Below are 12,300 nucleotides of genomic sequence, written 5' to 3'. Positions count from 1 at the left end.
AGGAACCTCCCAGAGCTCCCAGTAAAGCCCACCTAATCCTTAATGATAAATTTAGGCCCACCATTATATCCGGTGTCCAACACTTTTCTGATATCGGTATGCGGTCCTACTGACCACCGGCCCACCGGGCATCTGCTCGGTGTCTCAGATGGCCAGTGTGAGCCTGAATATAGTTGTTACGTTTATACCTTAATATTCCAAACCAGAGTTACCATAACTACCGTGCTATACGTTTCACAAACCCTTCTTAGTCCTCACGGTCTGATGGTGGTCATCTTACGTAACAAGGATGGTCTTTATTTAATTCTTAACATTTTCCAATAATACGCTTCTTAAAGATCAAAAAAAAAAAGTAAAAAAACAATCTTATTTACAGCATAAATCTTGTGATACGGAGATCATTTTTAAAATAAAACAAATTCTTTAATAGGAACGTATCTGGCTGTTGTGGCACCAGAAAGTCTGGGTTCCGTTTGAAATGTATTATGGGCATGGTGGAGAAGGTCCAGGAGAAGCTCATTCTTCTTAAAACGAGTAATATGTAATGATTTTGTTACGTTTCATGGTTTTATTTTTCTTTCTTTTTTTTTTATATGTTTTATTTTTCCATTGGCCATGAAAACCCATTGTTGTTTTTACAGAACAGTGGAAAAGGCATGACTTAACCACAAAAAAAAAATTACGTTTAATAGGTATGGCGTTGTCTCCTTTTAGAGAGTCTCTTTGGTCTTGTTCTTTCTTTTAGAAAGGGCAGCCGCGTGCCAACAATTTTGATATAACATTTGGAGTTTATTTCTATGAGGTTAGATCATTTAGGGCTACGTCCCAACCAAGTTGTCGTCGTCTATCTTATAATACAAGGCGACTGGATTCTTAACAACCCAACCTATTTAATAAAAAGCTGTAATGGAACAACGCACCTTTATGAGATATTATTGATGAATTCCATTGATCATTCTTATTGACTTTTTTATTTTTTATTTTAAATGATTGAGGACAGTTTGGACTTATGGGGACGTTGCAAAATGAAGCACATGAAGAAATTGTGCATTACGCTTAACCCCTTAATGACAAAGCCCGTACACGTACTGGCTCACAACGCATTGTTTTCAATGGGTTTAGGGACCGCCCATTGTCCTTAAGGGGTTAATGTAAAAATCAAAGACTACTTTTTTAATATTAAAAAAAGAAATGCATGACACTCTTTGCATATGCTGCACATTAAACGAAGCCGAGTTGCCGCCCCTTGGAACAAAGTTCTTTATTGTCACACGTAAAAAGGGACATTTCGGAGCTGATTTTCATTTCCAGGAGATTAAAAAATGAAACATGTAACCACAAAGCTGGTTTATGTCATCCCCTCTCGGAGCCAGCGACCATGCCAAAAAAAAAAAAAAAAACCTAGATATTCGATAGGTTCTGAGAGAGAGAAACAGATGCAAAAAAAAAAAAAAAAAATATATATATATATAAAAAAAATGCCATTCCCACAATTTCAACTCCTTCTTATCTTTAAACTGGAAAGAACGTTAGTACACACGATAAAAAAAAGAGTGTTTTGGCTTTATAAAAACGAAACGAAAAAGTTATAAAAAAAAGCAAAAAATGGAGAGTTAATTTAAACCCGGTGTTTCTTATTTAATAGTAAACTTCTCTATCTTTTTCAAAGTCTCGCTTTTCATGCAATGTCGCAATATAGGTGGAGATAACTGTTCTGCTCCGCTAGCTCGTCAGTTAGTTTGAATTCAAAATGTAATTGGGTTTGTAAGAAAATATCGAAATTAGCCAAGGGTATTTCATCCAAAGAGATTTTAGCCTTTTTTTTTTTTTTGGAGGCAATTTTCTTTTTCTTTTCTTTATTAAATCTTACCAGCTGTCAGCTAAACAACTCTAGCCAGGTGGGGCTTACTGCTCATGACTGAGAAACCTAGAAGTACAGCTGTCCAGTTTGCCTTAAGGAGGAATACGAACAAATTGCAGAAATTGAAGAACCGCTGTTGGTTCGAAGAAAGCGGCTACCTATTTTAAATAATTTCTCTTTTCGTTAGGTTATTTATGCAAGGTCTCCCAAGGTTTTTGGGAAACTTGGATAAAAAAAAAGAAAAGCTTTTAGTACTTGTAGTACGTTTTTGTTATTGTTTTTATTTTACTAAACTAACCATTAAGTTGATTTTTTTTTCCCCAAAGCACAGTCAAGATACAGAAGAAAGAAAGAAAGAAAGAAAGAAAGAAAGAAAGAAAGAAAGAAAGAAAGAAAGAAAGAAAGAAAGAAAGAAAGAAAGAAAGAAAGAAAAGTTCACTATAGATATGCAATTATAAACTTTGGTTAGAGAATAATAGTATAAAGTGTAGAATACTTAAAGAGTTTTGGATTTTTTGGATGGCTTATTTTTTATCTTATATATATCTATATCTATATCTATATATCTATATCTATATATATATTTATATATATATATATATATATATATATATATATATATAGATATAGATATAGATATAGATATAGATATATATATATAAATGTTTCTCAGGAGTAATGTCATGTAGTCCCAACAGAGAAACTGGGATTCAGTGTTCAAGAGTATTATTGGGGGAGGTTGTTGTCTGGTCTCAAATTCACCTCTTGCAAATAACCCTAATTTGAACCTTTATTCCTTATTTTGACCTTTAACATGAACTGCTAATAGCTAAGAAATCTTATAAATAGGATATAAGTCAACGCCTCGTCATCATGTCTGAGAACTTGCTGGGTTTGACTGGAACTCTTCAGGCTATGTGTAGGGGAGAAGTTCTTGGCCACGCCCATTCTCCGCCCACTCATTAAAGGTTATTACAAGCTAGTTACACCTCTGCTTATAGCTAACCCCACCCATGAATAACCCTCCCCTCCCGATGAGGTGTATGGTCTCAAAGTCAAAGCGTTAAAATCAACTAAATGGCAGAACTGATACACATCCCTTCCCAAACTAAATTGAAATACTTTTTACACCTCTACATAGTGCGTGACTTAACGCTACAGACACAAATTATCTGCATGTGGATAAGTAACTCCAGTATTTTTAAGTTAAGTTTTTAAAATACATTGAGTTGACCACAGGTGATTTAGCGTATTCTTTTTTTTTTCCAGTGACTGACTTGTATAGTATTTTACAGGTAAAAAAACCCAAAAATATTTAACAAATCACTCTTACTTTTAATTAGAACCTTAAGTTTGTAATGGATACACATTGAGTTGTCTCTGTCCTCACCAAGCATTATATAAAGCTTTTTCTGCAAGTTTTTCCCCCCATACTCCGTGAATTGTAGGTATTTATTTAGTTTTATATAACTTTAATAGAAGGTCATAAATTTGAGTAATCAAAAACTTTGTTTTCGTTTCGTATACTTTGTGTGCTTTGGGGAAGGAAAATTCTACCCCAAAATGTTATGTAATATCATTGATTAACTTTTGGCAAAAGATATTCACTGTTTCATTCGCCCTCGAGCCAAAAAGAACTGCGGGTTTGAGAGGCTGATATTAACAACAACAAGAAAAAAAACCCTTCTGCGTGGAACATCAGAGAAAATGACAATCTGTCAACAATTCTACCCATGTACGTGAAAATGATTCCTTATAATATTCGTGTCGTACGCAGCGAGGGCTGCTACCTTGGGGTCTGCTATTCTAGCTTTTTTTGTTCTTGTAATAATGACAGTCTACCCACAACAAGATTATACTGGATGTTGGAGCCAAGCACAAAACATATGTGTGGCTACCACAGGGAAGGAATTTGCTTCATTTTGCCTTCTTTATTTCTGGAGAAGGTACAGAGTGTTTTGCATTTAAGAGGAAGGTCTGTTGTGAGTTAGGTTTCTGTTTTTTTGGAAACTAGGAAATAAAGAACAATACTCACTAAATAACGATGAGTTGTCTATTTTTTTTTTTAAAGGGACCCTTCTCAAATCGCTTCCATTATGATCAGAGGGTTTAGGGAATACATAGCAAAATGTAGGGTATGATGTAATAATAAAATATGATGCCATAGTAAGAATGAGTATGCTTTAAGACATGGTAATAAGGCAACACTTAGGTCTGAAAACTATAGTGAACTGCATAACTATAGAATTGAATGGTGACCACTTGTACCATCAAAATATCTGCTTGACTCTACACAACATAAAAATTTGAACCACTGAGTAGGAGCGGATTTTTTTTATTGATGCCCCAAGGTTCTAGTGCTTTGATGTAAAGTGAAAAGGGTGAGTGGTGCCAAATAAGGGCCACAATGGGAAAAGGACTCCCAATCTTCATCTTTGGTGGTCTGCCCCAGGTGCCATTCATCAAGGGCCTGCCACACTGGCACATAGAGGTGCCAAGTCTCCTAGAAATTCCCTCTCTCTCAATGTCTTCCTACCTTCTTCTCCAACCACTTGCATGTCCCTGTCTCCTGTCCCGCAGCTCCACCTCTTCCCTTGCATCCTCTTGTTCTTCTTTCTTCTTCTGCTTTTCCCTGTGTCTTCTTTCTTCATCCGCTTCCCCGTGAACCAGCCCTCTTGGGGTACTTCCACAAATGGACAGAGCCACTCCACGGTCCTCCAATCAGGGGGGGGATGTCCTCAGAACCTTTGCCCTTTTGTGGAAGTCCACAGAGAGGCCTGGTTAATGGAGAAGTAGACAAGGAGAAAACAGAAGAAGATACAAGAAAAGAGGCAGAGCTACAGGAAAGGAGACTGGGGCATGGAGGCCGCTGATGGAGACGGTAGGGAGACATTGAGAGTTAGAGAGAACGTGAGAGAGAGAGTGAGTAGAGGTGCCAAATAGTACTCTAAGTACACCCCTCCAAAGATATATATTGAGTTTGCAAAGTATTTTCTACCAAAGCAGTAAATGTGACTTGCATGGAGGTTTGTATTTTTGTTCAAGGACTATCGAGAGGTCAAGCTTTCTGCCATCTCTGGATTTGGTGAGCTTTGGCCATCCTTCTTCCCATCACATTAAGCTGGATGGAGAGAGCCTACTCAATCCTATAGAGCATCTATTCTAATACTTGCTCTGTTTTGTGACTAAGCTAATGCATATTGTATGTTGCCTCCAAGCAGAATCCGTTGAACTCCATCCCGGTATCAGGAGAGTTAAACACGTAGCATCAAAACAGTGATTCTAGATTTAGCAGCAGATAGAAACCATTCCTGGTGATGGTGCTGACACAAGTGGTTTTTTTTGAATTGTGTTTTGGAAGAGATGTGTACAAAAAGCATCAAGCGAGCTGGAAGCCAAAATGCAAATTTGCTAGTGATTGACTTCAAATTTCTTAATGGCTCACACAGCCAACTGTTGGTTTGAAGGAAATCGCAGGCAATGCGAAGCTATCCTGAATGCAAATAACTCAGGATTACTTAGCAAAACATATTTCCAATGTTTTATGTTCCACAATTATGTCTTGCACTGATTTAAAAAGGTTTCTGCTTGCACAAACTACAACGTTTATAAAAGTATATATATCTAAGCGTATAATTAAATGGTCCAAAGTAGCACAACGTGTGGCTTAATACCTTTCTGAATTGACTTCAAGCCATAGCAGTTCGGTCTGTGATAGGTTGTGTGTTTTTTGTATATGTACTTATTGTATATAGAGACTATTTTGATACATAGCTTCTCAATGTGTCTAATGATTTCTGTGCCATCTGTGTATATGTTCCAGATTGGTCACCCACCCCCCAACCTGTATTTTATAGCTCAATGCTCTAAATAAACCCATAAAGTTGTGTTTTTAGATTAAAAGAAACAAGTTATATGCAGTAAAAAAAACACCAAATGTGGATACCATCTAAACATCCACCTTAACATCTTGTTCTTGGGATCTGCCTGCTTATTCTTCCTCATTACGTTATCTCTGTCCGACTGTTAAGTTGCTGATTGTTTTTGATTGATTGAGGCAGCCTTTGTAAGGGTAGAGTGGGGCAAAGTTGCGCCACATTCTGACACAAATCTTCCTTTTTTTTGGTTAACTTTACCCAAATATCTACAACAATTTTCACAGACTGAAAAGCACAAAGCACAAGCCAAAATCATTTTCAATCAATCATTTTCAATGAGTTATTCCGGCCCGAGTCTTTACTATTATAAACCTAGAGATCTTAGCTCAGTTGTAGCAACCAAATACTGCTATAATACGTAAGCGTCAAAAACACCTTAGAGCCCAAATTTCCTTTTTTATTAGAACACGAAATACTTTAAGACACCAGATCTACTCAGCACGAATATCTAACGCATAATACCTGATAATATTTCCATTCAAAGCCTCTTTCTTCCTCTTCCTCTTTAAACATTGTTCCATATTTTATTTTTATGGAGGGATGATATAATATGTACTTGACTGAAAATAAATATATCATTTTAAAGAGTATAGCAGAAGAAGTATGTGAAACATGGAAAAATGAAATGTTTCTGGGAGAAGACAATGACATCCTGCTTTTTAAATATATATATATATATATATATATATATATATATATATATATATATATATATATATATATATATATATATATATATATATATATATATATATATATGTTTTATCCTAAAATTGTTGGCAGTGTGGGGCCATTTGCTCTCTGGGCAGGTCTAGTTTCTAGTTTAAATCTGAAGGTTTTCTGTCTTATAGCAATTCCTCAAATGGCCACCAGGATGTCCAAAGTAAGGAGAACTTTAAATGACTATCCTATGGTGACTGGATCCCTTTCCTGTCACCTTAATGGCTTTTCTATAAATTTAATCGACACCCAATCTGTGCCAGGTTGTCCCTAAAGAAGTCCCTGATTTTACTGCAAATAAATTGGCACTGGAAATTACCAAGACCTGAAAAGACTTTCGATGGTTTATAATGAGGAATGGCAAATGACACTGGACAAATGCATGGTGGGGTTCAGCTGGATACGGCCTGGCGCATGCTACATAAACATAAAAACATAGCGTGAGGCCATGGATATACAGCTGTCAGCATGTCATCAGGCGGCTGCTGGCCTTAAAGTGCTAGGACTTCCTCTTCACCACCAGTCCAATCGTGATTAGTGCCACACTTTTAAGCCGTTATTCATTCTTTTTTTACAGGGTAGACATACTTAAAATGAGTCAAGGTATGGCTCACTGGTTTTATTTTAGTACTGTCCAAAACATCTAAGGCAATTTTGTTTAGTTGTAGAACTCCCTCGAAACTTCTCATAGCCACCTTCCAATAGGATTGTAATGATATTTTTTCCATTTCTGTGAAATTAATTTAAAGGAGCAAATTAAAAAGTATATGACATGTCAAGAATTCAATCAGTAATTTAACATTGTTGCTGATAAGTAGTCGTCAATACTCCAGACATTGTAGACTTCAATCCCTAGCGTGCATTCCTGCTAAAGACCTGTGGAGCATGGGCCAAGTAGTCTACCATGGTTGGAGTAACTTTCCCAGTCTAGGTCAACACTTCTGCTCAAATTCAGTTTTTAAAGAATATATATATATTGTACAGAAGCCCCAAGTCAACTTACTTCTGGAGTCGGGTAACAATATTACTTCAAGTCTTCATAATGAGTTATTTTGAGGTTCTTCAAGCTCTGCTGTAAATAATACACCAAGAGTTTGTTAATTTGTATCGCAATCATTTTAGTTTAAAAAAAAAAAAGGTCCTTTAGAACATTTGCACCGCATCTATAGCGAGCCAAACTCACTTTTAAGTTACAAACACTCACAAAAAGGTTTACATTATAAGGAGAGGCTTTGGAGATGTGTAGATTTAGTTTGTAAGTACAAAGTGAACATGCAAATTGCCTTATCTTGTGGGATTCACAAACAACCATCATTCAGATTGATTTAATACGTAGCCTTTTATCTTTAAAAGTGTTAATTAGAAAATAGGGACAGTTCTCTGAACACTTAAGAGTAATAAATAGATCAAACTAACATCCATGCCTCTATGATGGAACTTCTAAGGACTTTATAAAAGGATTAATACAATTGTCAAAAAGACCATAGTATACATATTAACTCGTGCTATCAAGCAATAATAACAATGTTTTTTTTTTTTGTGGGGGATTTAAATTTCCTGAGTTTACAAAACCTTTATTCTGTAAAAAAAAAAAAAAAAAAAATCTGTGTTCTTTATAAGATTAACTAAATGAGCAGCCGGCACTTTTTTATATTAATAAAAGTTACCAAGTTCAGGTTAAATTGTATATTTACTTATTTATTTATTGCTGAGAAAGTAATTAAAATAAGAAAGTGACAAGAAAAATATTGATGCTATGAATAGAAGTTGCCAGTATCTAGTAATAAAGCACAATGCTGTGTTACTGTAAATTATTAATTATATTATTATTATTATTATTATTAATACAGTTTGGTTCACAGATCCTTTAAAACAATTACCATATTTGCCCGTTTAACACCGTTTCTTTTTATATATTTGTGGATTTAAGGATCTTGAAATTCAGCACTGGGCAAGTACATAGGTCTAGGGGCAAACATGTACGGGGTATGTGTGATGCAACACAAGTCCAACAGCTAAGGAGACAATTGCCTTAATGTGGAAACTTTGAATGTCTACTCGCTGAAATCACGATGAAGGAGACAACTCTATTTACTACCCAGAAATGCCATGCAGGTTGTGATATGCACGTCAGGATACGCCTGATGTAACTCTGGGCTGAACGTTTCCCCTGGGAATTATCAGGCATCTTTTTCATTCACCATGTTCTCCAAAAAGTGTTTTCCTCCCTAACCTTCTTTTTTGCCCTAATATTGTACATCCTCTCAGCTTCTGATTTGTTTTTTTGTGTTACATCTGTTACAGCTCTTCTGCCTCAAAGTCATAGCCAGGGAGTTTCATTTCCCATGGTCCTCCTTTAGGCCAGAAGAAGTAACTCACTTGATCTTAGCCAAAATGTCAGCCAATTGGATTGTCCCCCATTGGTGGGTCTTTAATAGCATTATATATCATTGGGTTGAGTAATGATTTTGCTGTCCCATCATGTGTTCTGATTGCTGCTTTTCCTTGAGAGTCAGTAAAATAAGTTTATGGAGGAACATTATGGATTTTGTCAATCTCTAGCAGGGGTGCAGGTGTGTTACAACTTCCTTCTTGTGCTCATAAGAGAACTACAATGAAATCTTTCATGATGGATCATGGGAAATGATGGGAAATTTACATTAAATTCCCTGGCTAAGAAAAGCTACGGGCCCCTTAGTTTGGAAATTGGATGCCTGAAGACTTTGCTTTGTAATCTTCTTGTAATCTTGTGATCTTCAGTGGGTCTCCTCTTTGAGTGAGGGCTCTAGAAGATCCATCCCTTCCTTGGTGAATGAAAGAAGAGGCTGTGTTTCACCTTTTGGGGAGTGCAGACGAAGGTTGGGGTCCTGGTTTCCACTGTGGCCCTACCAATTGGCACACCTGATCCTCATTCCGTCAATTGGTGGTGGGAAGCTGGGCTAAACTTGGGCTTCAAGGGAAAAAAAATATATTGACTGACCTGTATGATAAACTTGACTATACAAGCTGCTTAATCAAATGTTTTCAAGTCAATTGAAGAGTAACTTGAACTTTAGTGAAGAGACTGGCCAAAAACGTTTATTAAACAAACACAATATGACGCTTTGTGAAAAGTCAGAAACTTATTTTACTTTGTTTTGCTTTAGAAAACCATTTTAAAAAACCGTCCAAACTTTAGACTTCCAGCCGGGGTGGTGTAGGGCAATACATAGAATATCTTAGACACTAGATATGGAATAATCAGCCTAAATAACCCATTTTATCTGCTTCTAAAATCTATAGTGGTTTGTGATCATACAATGCAAACCTTCCTTAAATATAGAAGTTACTCCTTATATCTGACCTGCTAGCGACATAGTCCTACATCAGTTCTCCGAGAGATGACAATATGTCGGGATTTATACCATAAAGAGGCGCCTATGTTTTTTAGAACATTAGTAGTCAGCGACCACGTTAGAAAATTCATCACTTGGAACACGGGGCACATTTTCACCAGCCAGATGAGTTCTAGTACGTAGTCACATGAGACATGCTGAAGGCGCTGACAGGATGAAGGATTATGTTGTTTTGGCAAGAAAAAGGGGTTTCTTACAAGTTTCCTTTTGTTTAAAATTATGGGAGAAAAGGAAAAAAATAAATAAATCACAGTTTGAAAGTTTTATCCAGGCGATGCCGCACCTTTAAATACTATCGAGGCAGCGTTCCTTATAACTGTTACCTCTCTATAAGTAAATGTTTGCTTGGTGTGCAGAATAAGCAGAATGCGAGTGAATGAACTCCTTCGCCAGAAAGGAAAACAATGAAATATTTGGATTCCTTATAGGAAAAACAAGCTCTCAGCACACGTTAACGTCCACAAATAAAACTTCTGTTGGTTTTTCATTATCTACGGAAGGGAGGTATCCTCCCAGGTTAGAAGAAAAGGTAAAGGTTTCTGCTTAGCTGGTAACTTCACAAAAACTGCGTATAAATTGTAATGGAATAAAAATGGTAATTGGGTTCATTGCGTTTGGGCAATAAATGGAAACAAATGATAGAATTTACAATATATGAACGGTTTAAAATACTGAACCATATGCTGTTTCTTGAAAATAATATTATGTATTAAAAGTAAAACAATTTTTGCATGTAAAAAAAAGATTTTTTTGGCAAAAACACACATATCATGTAGGTATTAAGCCACAAAATAATGGGAAAAACTTTATTAGAGTATAATGCTTAGTTTTTTTGGTATTTGTATATTACGTGGCTTCTACTTGTGCGTAAAGAGCTACATAATGATAGGCAAGGGTTGTAGAAAAACCCTACAAGGGTCCTTGGAGCTCACGTTGAGACTGAGAACCACCAGTTCTAGAACCATCGATAATCCTAGAACCATTCCAGGAAATTCCTGGATCGGAGGACTTATTCCATTCCCCGCTCTTGCCATCCAGTATCTGTATCTCTTCCACCACGGATTGATTTGAGAAACGCCCTCTTGCACAGTGTTTGGTTTATCCGCGCCGGCCCCGGCCACCTGTATTATTGTGTTTGTATCTCTACGCTGTAATTTGTGGGAAGTGAGCGCTTAGGTTCCGTGTAACCTTTAATTCCGCTATTGTTAGCACTTTTTTGTATGTCACTGCAGGATTCTGTAATTTAAAGTAAGAGGCACTTGATAGAGAATTATAATTATTCCCCTAACACTCCTCATCCAAAATTACCTCTGGATTTATTCGTCTTGTTTATTATATGGATATATAACCTTCTAGGCTTCTGCTAACATTTGTTGGTTAAACTAAAAACAAATCCCTGGCTTCCCTCATCTTTATCACCAAACACGATGTGTACCTGCATTTGAAGAAATCATCTGATGATCGCCGTCTGTCCGTCCTCCGTGAGCAGCCCCCCCCTTAACCTCTTGTTTCTGTAAGTCAGTTTGTTATATGGTGCACTGTTATGTCCTGCTTACCCATTGTACAGCGCTGCGGAATATGTTGGTGCTATATAAAACACCTAGGAATACTAATGGTATGTTATCACTTTGAGGGATTATTGTGCTTTAGCACATATTTCCATTGAAACCACGAAAACAACTCATTTGATACAATGGAGACAGTATAAAAAATACAGAAAAGGGACACAAAGTGTTAATTACTCAGCGCTTATACCCCACAATAGATGCCTGGTAAAAGCCCTTTAAAAGGTGAAAGACGTTGCAATTCAATTAGGATTTTTTTTTATGCAGAAGTTTTATGGACCTTTTTCATTCTAGTTTATCGTTGATTTAACCCTTAGTTGGCTCTAGGATTGATACGCGGAATACTTATTTATTAAATTATACATATTCTACTACTCATTGATGGGAACGTCTCCAGGTATGGTTACGAGGTAGAGCAAGGGGAGGTTCAAGCTATTATTACAGTTACAGAAGTAACTCAACTGGAAAGTAGTCTTTTATTCAACGCAGTATTTGTGCAATATTAGGTAAAAACCAACGGAATGAATCCTATTAAATCTGTGAAAGTTCACAATGAGAAAAAGTGCTTTTGGGATTGATGAAAAGGCGAATGTTTCATGTTAGCTACATTAAAAACGTAAAGGGTAAAAGCGAACGCGAGCTCAGAGGGATTCCTTTAGCCGGTATATTTAAATGTAAAAATGCAGACTATTTTGAAAGATTTGTGAGCCACATGGTGTTATTAAAAGCGCAGGACTTGGTTCAGCAATAGTCAGCGTGATAAGAAGGTTTTCTTCAAATATTAGTCGTTACAGCAATTTAGGCATTTGCCCCTTATTTAT

The sequence above is a fragment of the Spea bombifrons genome, chromosome 7 (genome assembly GCF_027358695.1).
Source record: "Spea bombifrons isolate aSpeBom1 chromosome 7, aSpeBom1.2.pri, whole genome shotgun sequence".
Classification (NCBI taxonomy): domain Eukaryota; kingdom Metazoa; phylum Chordata; class Amphibia; order Anura; family Pelobatidae; genus Spea; species Spea bombifrons.
Note: the sequence above shows the minus strand (reverse complement) of the source record.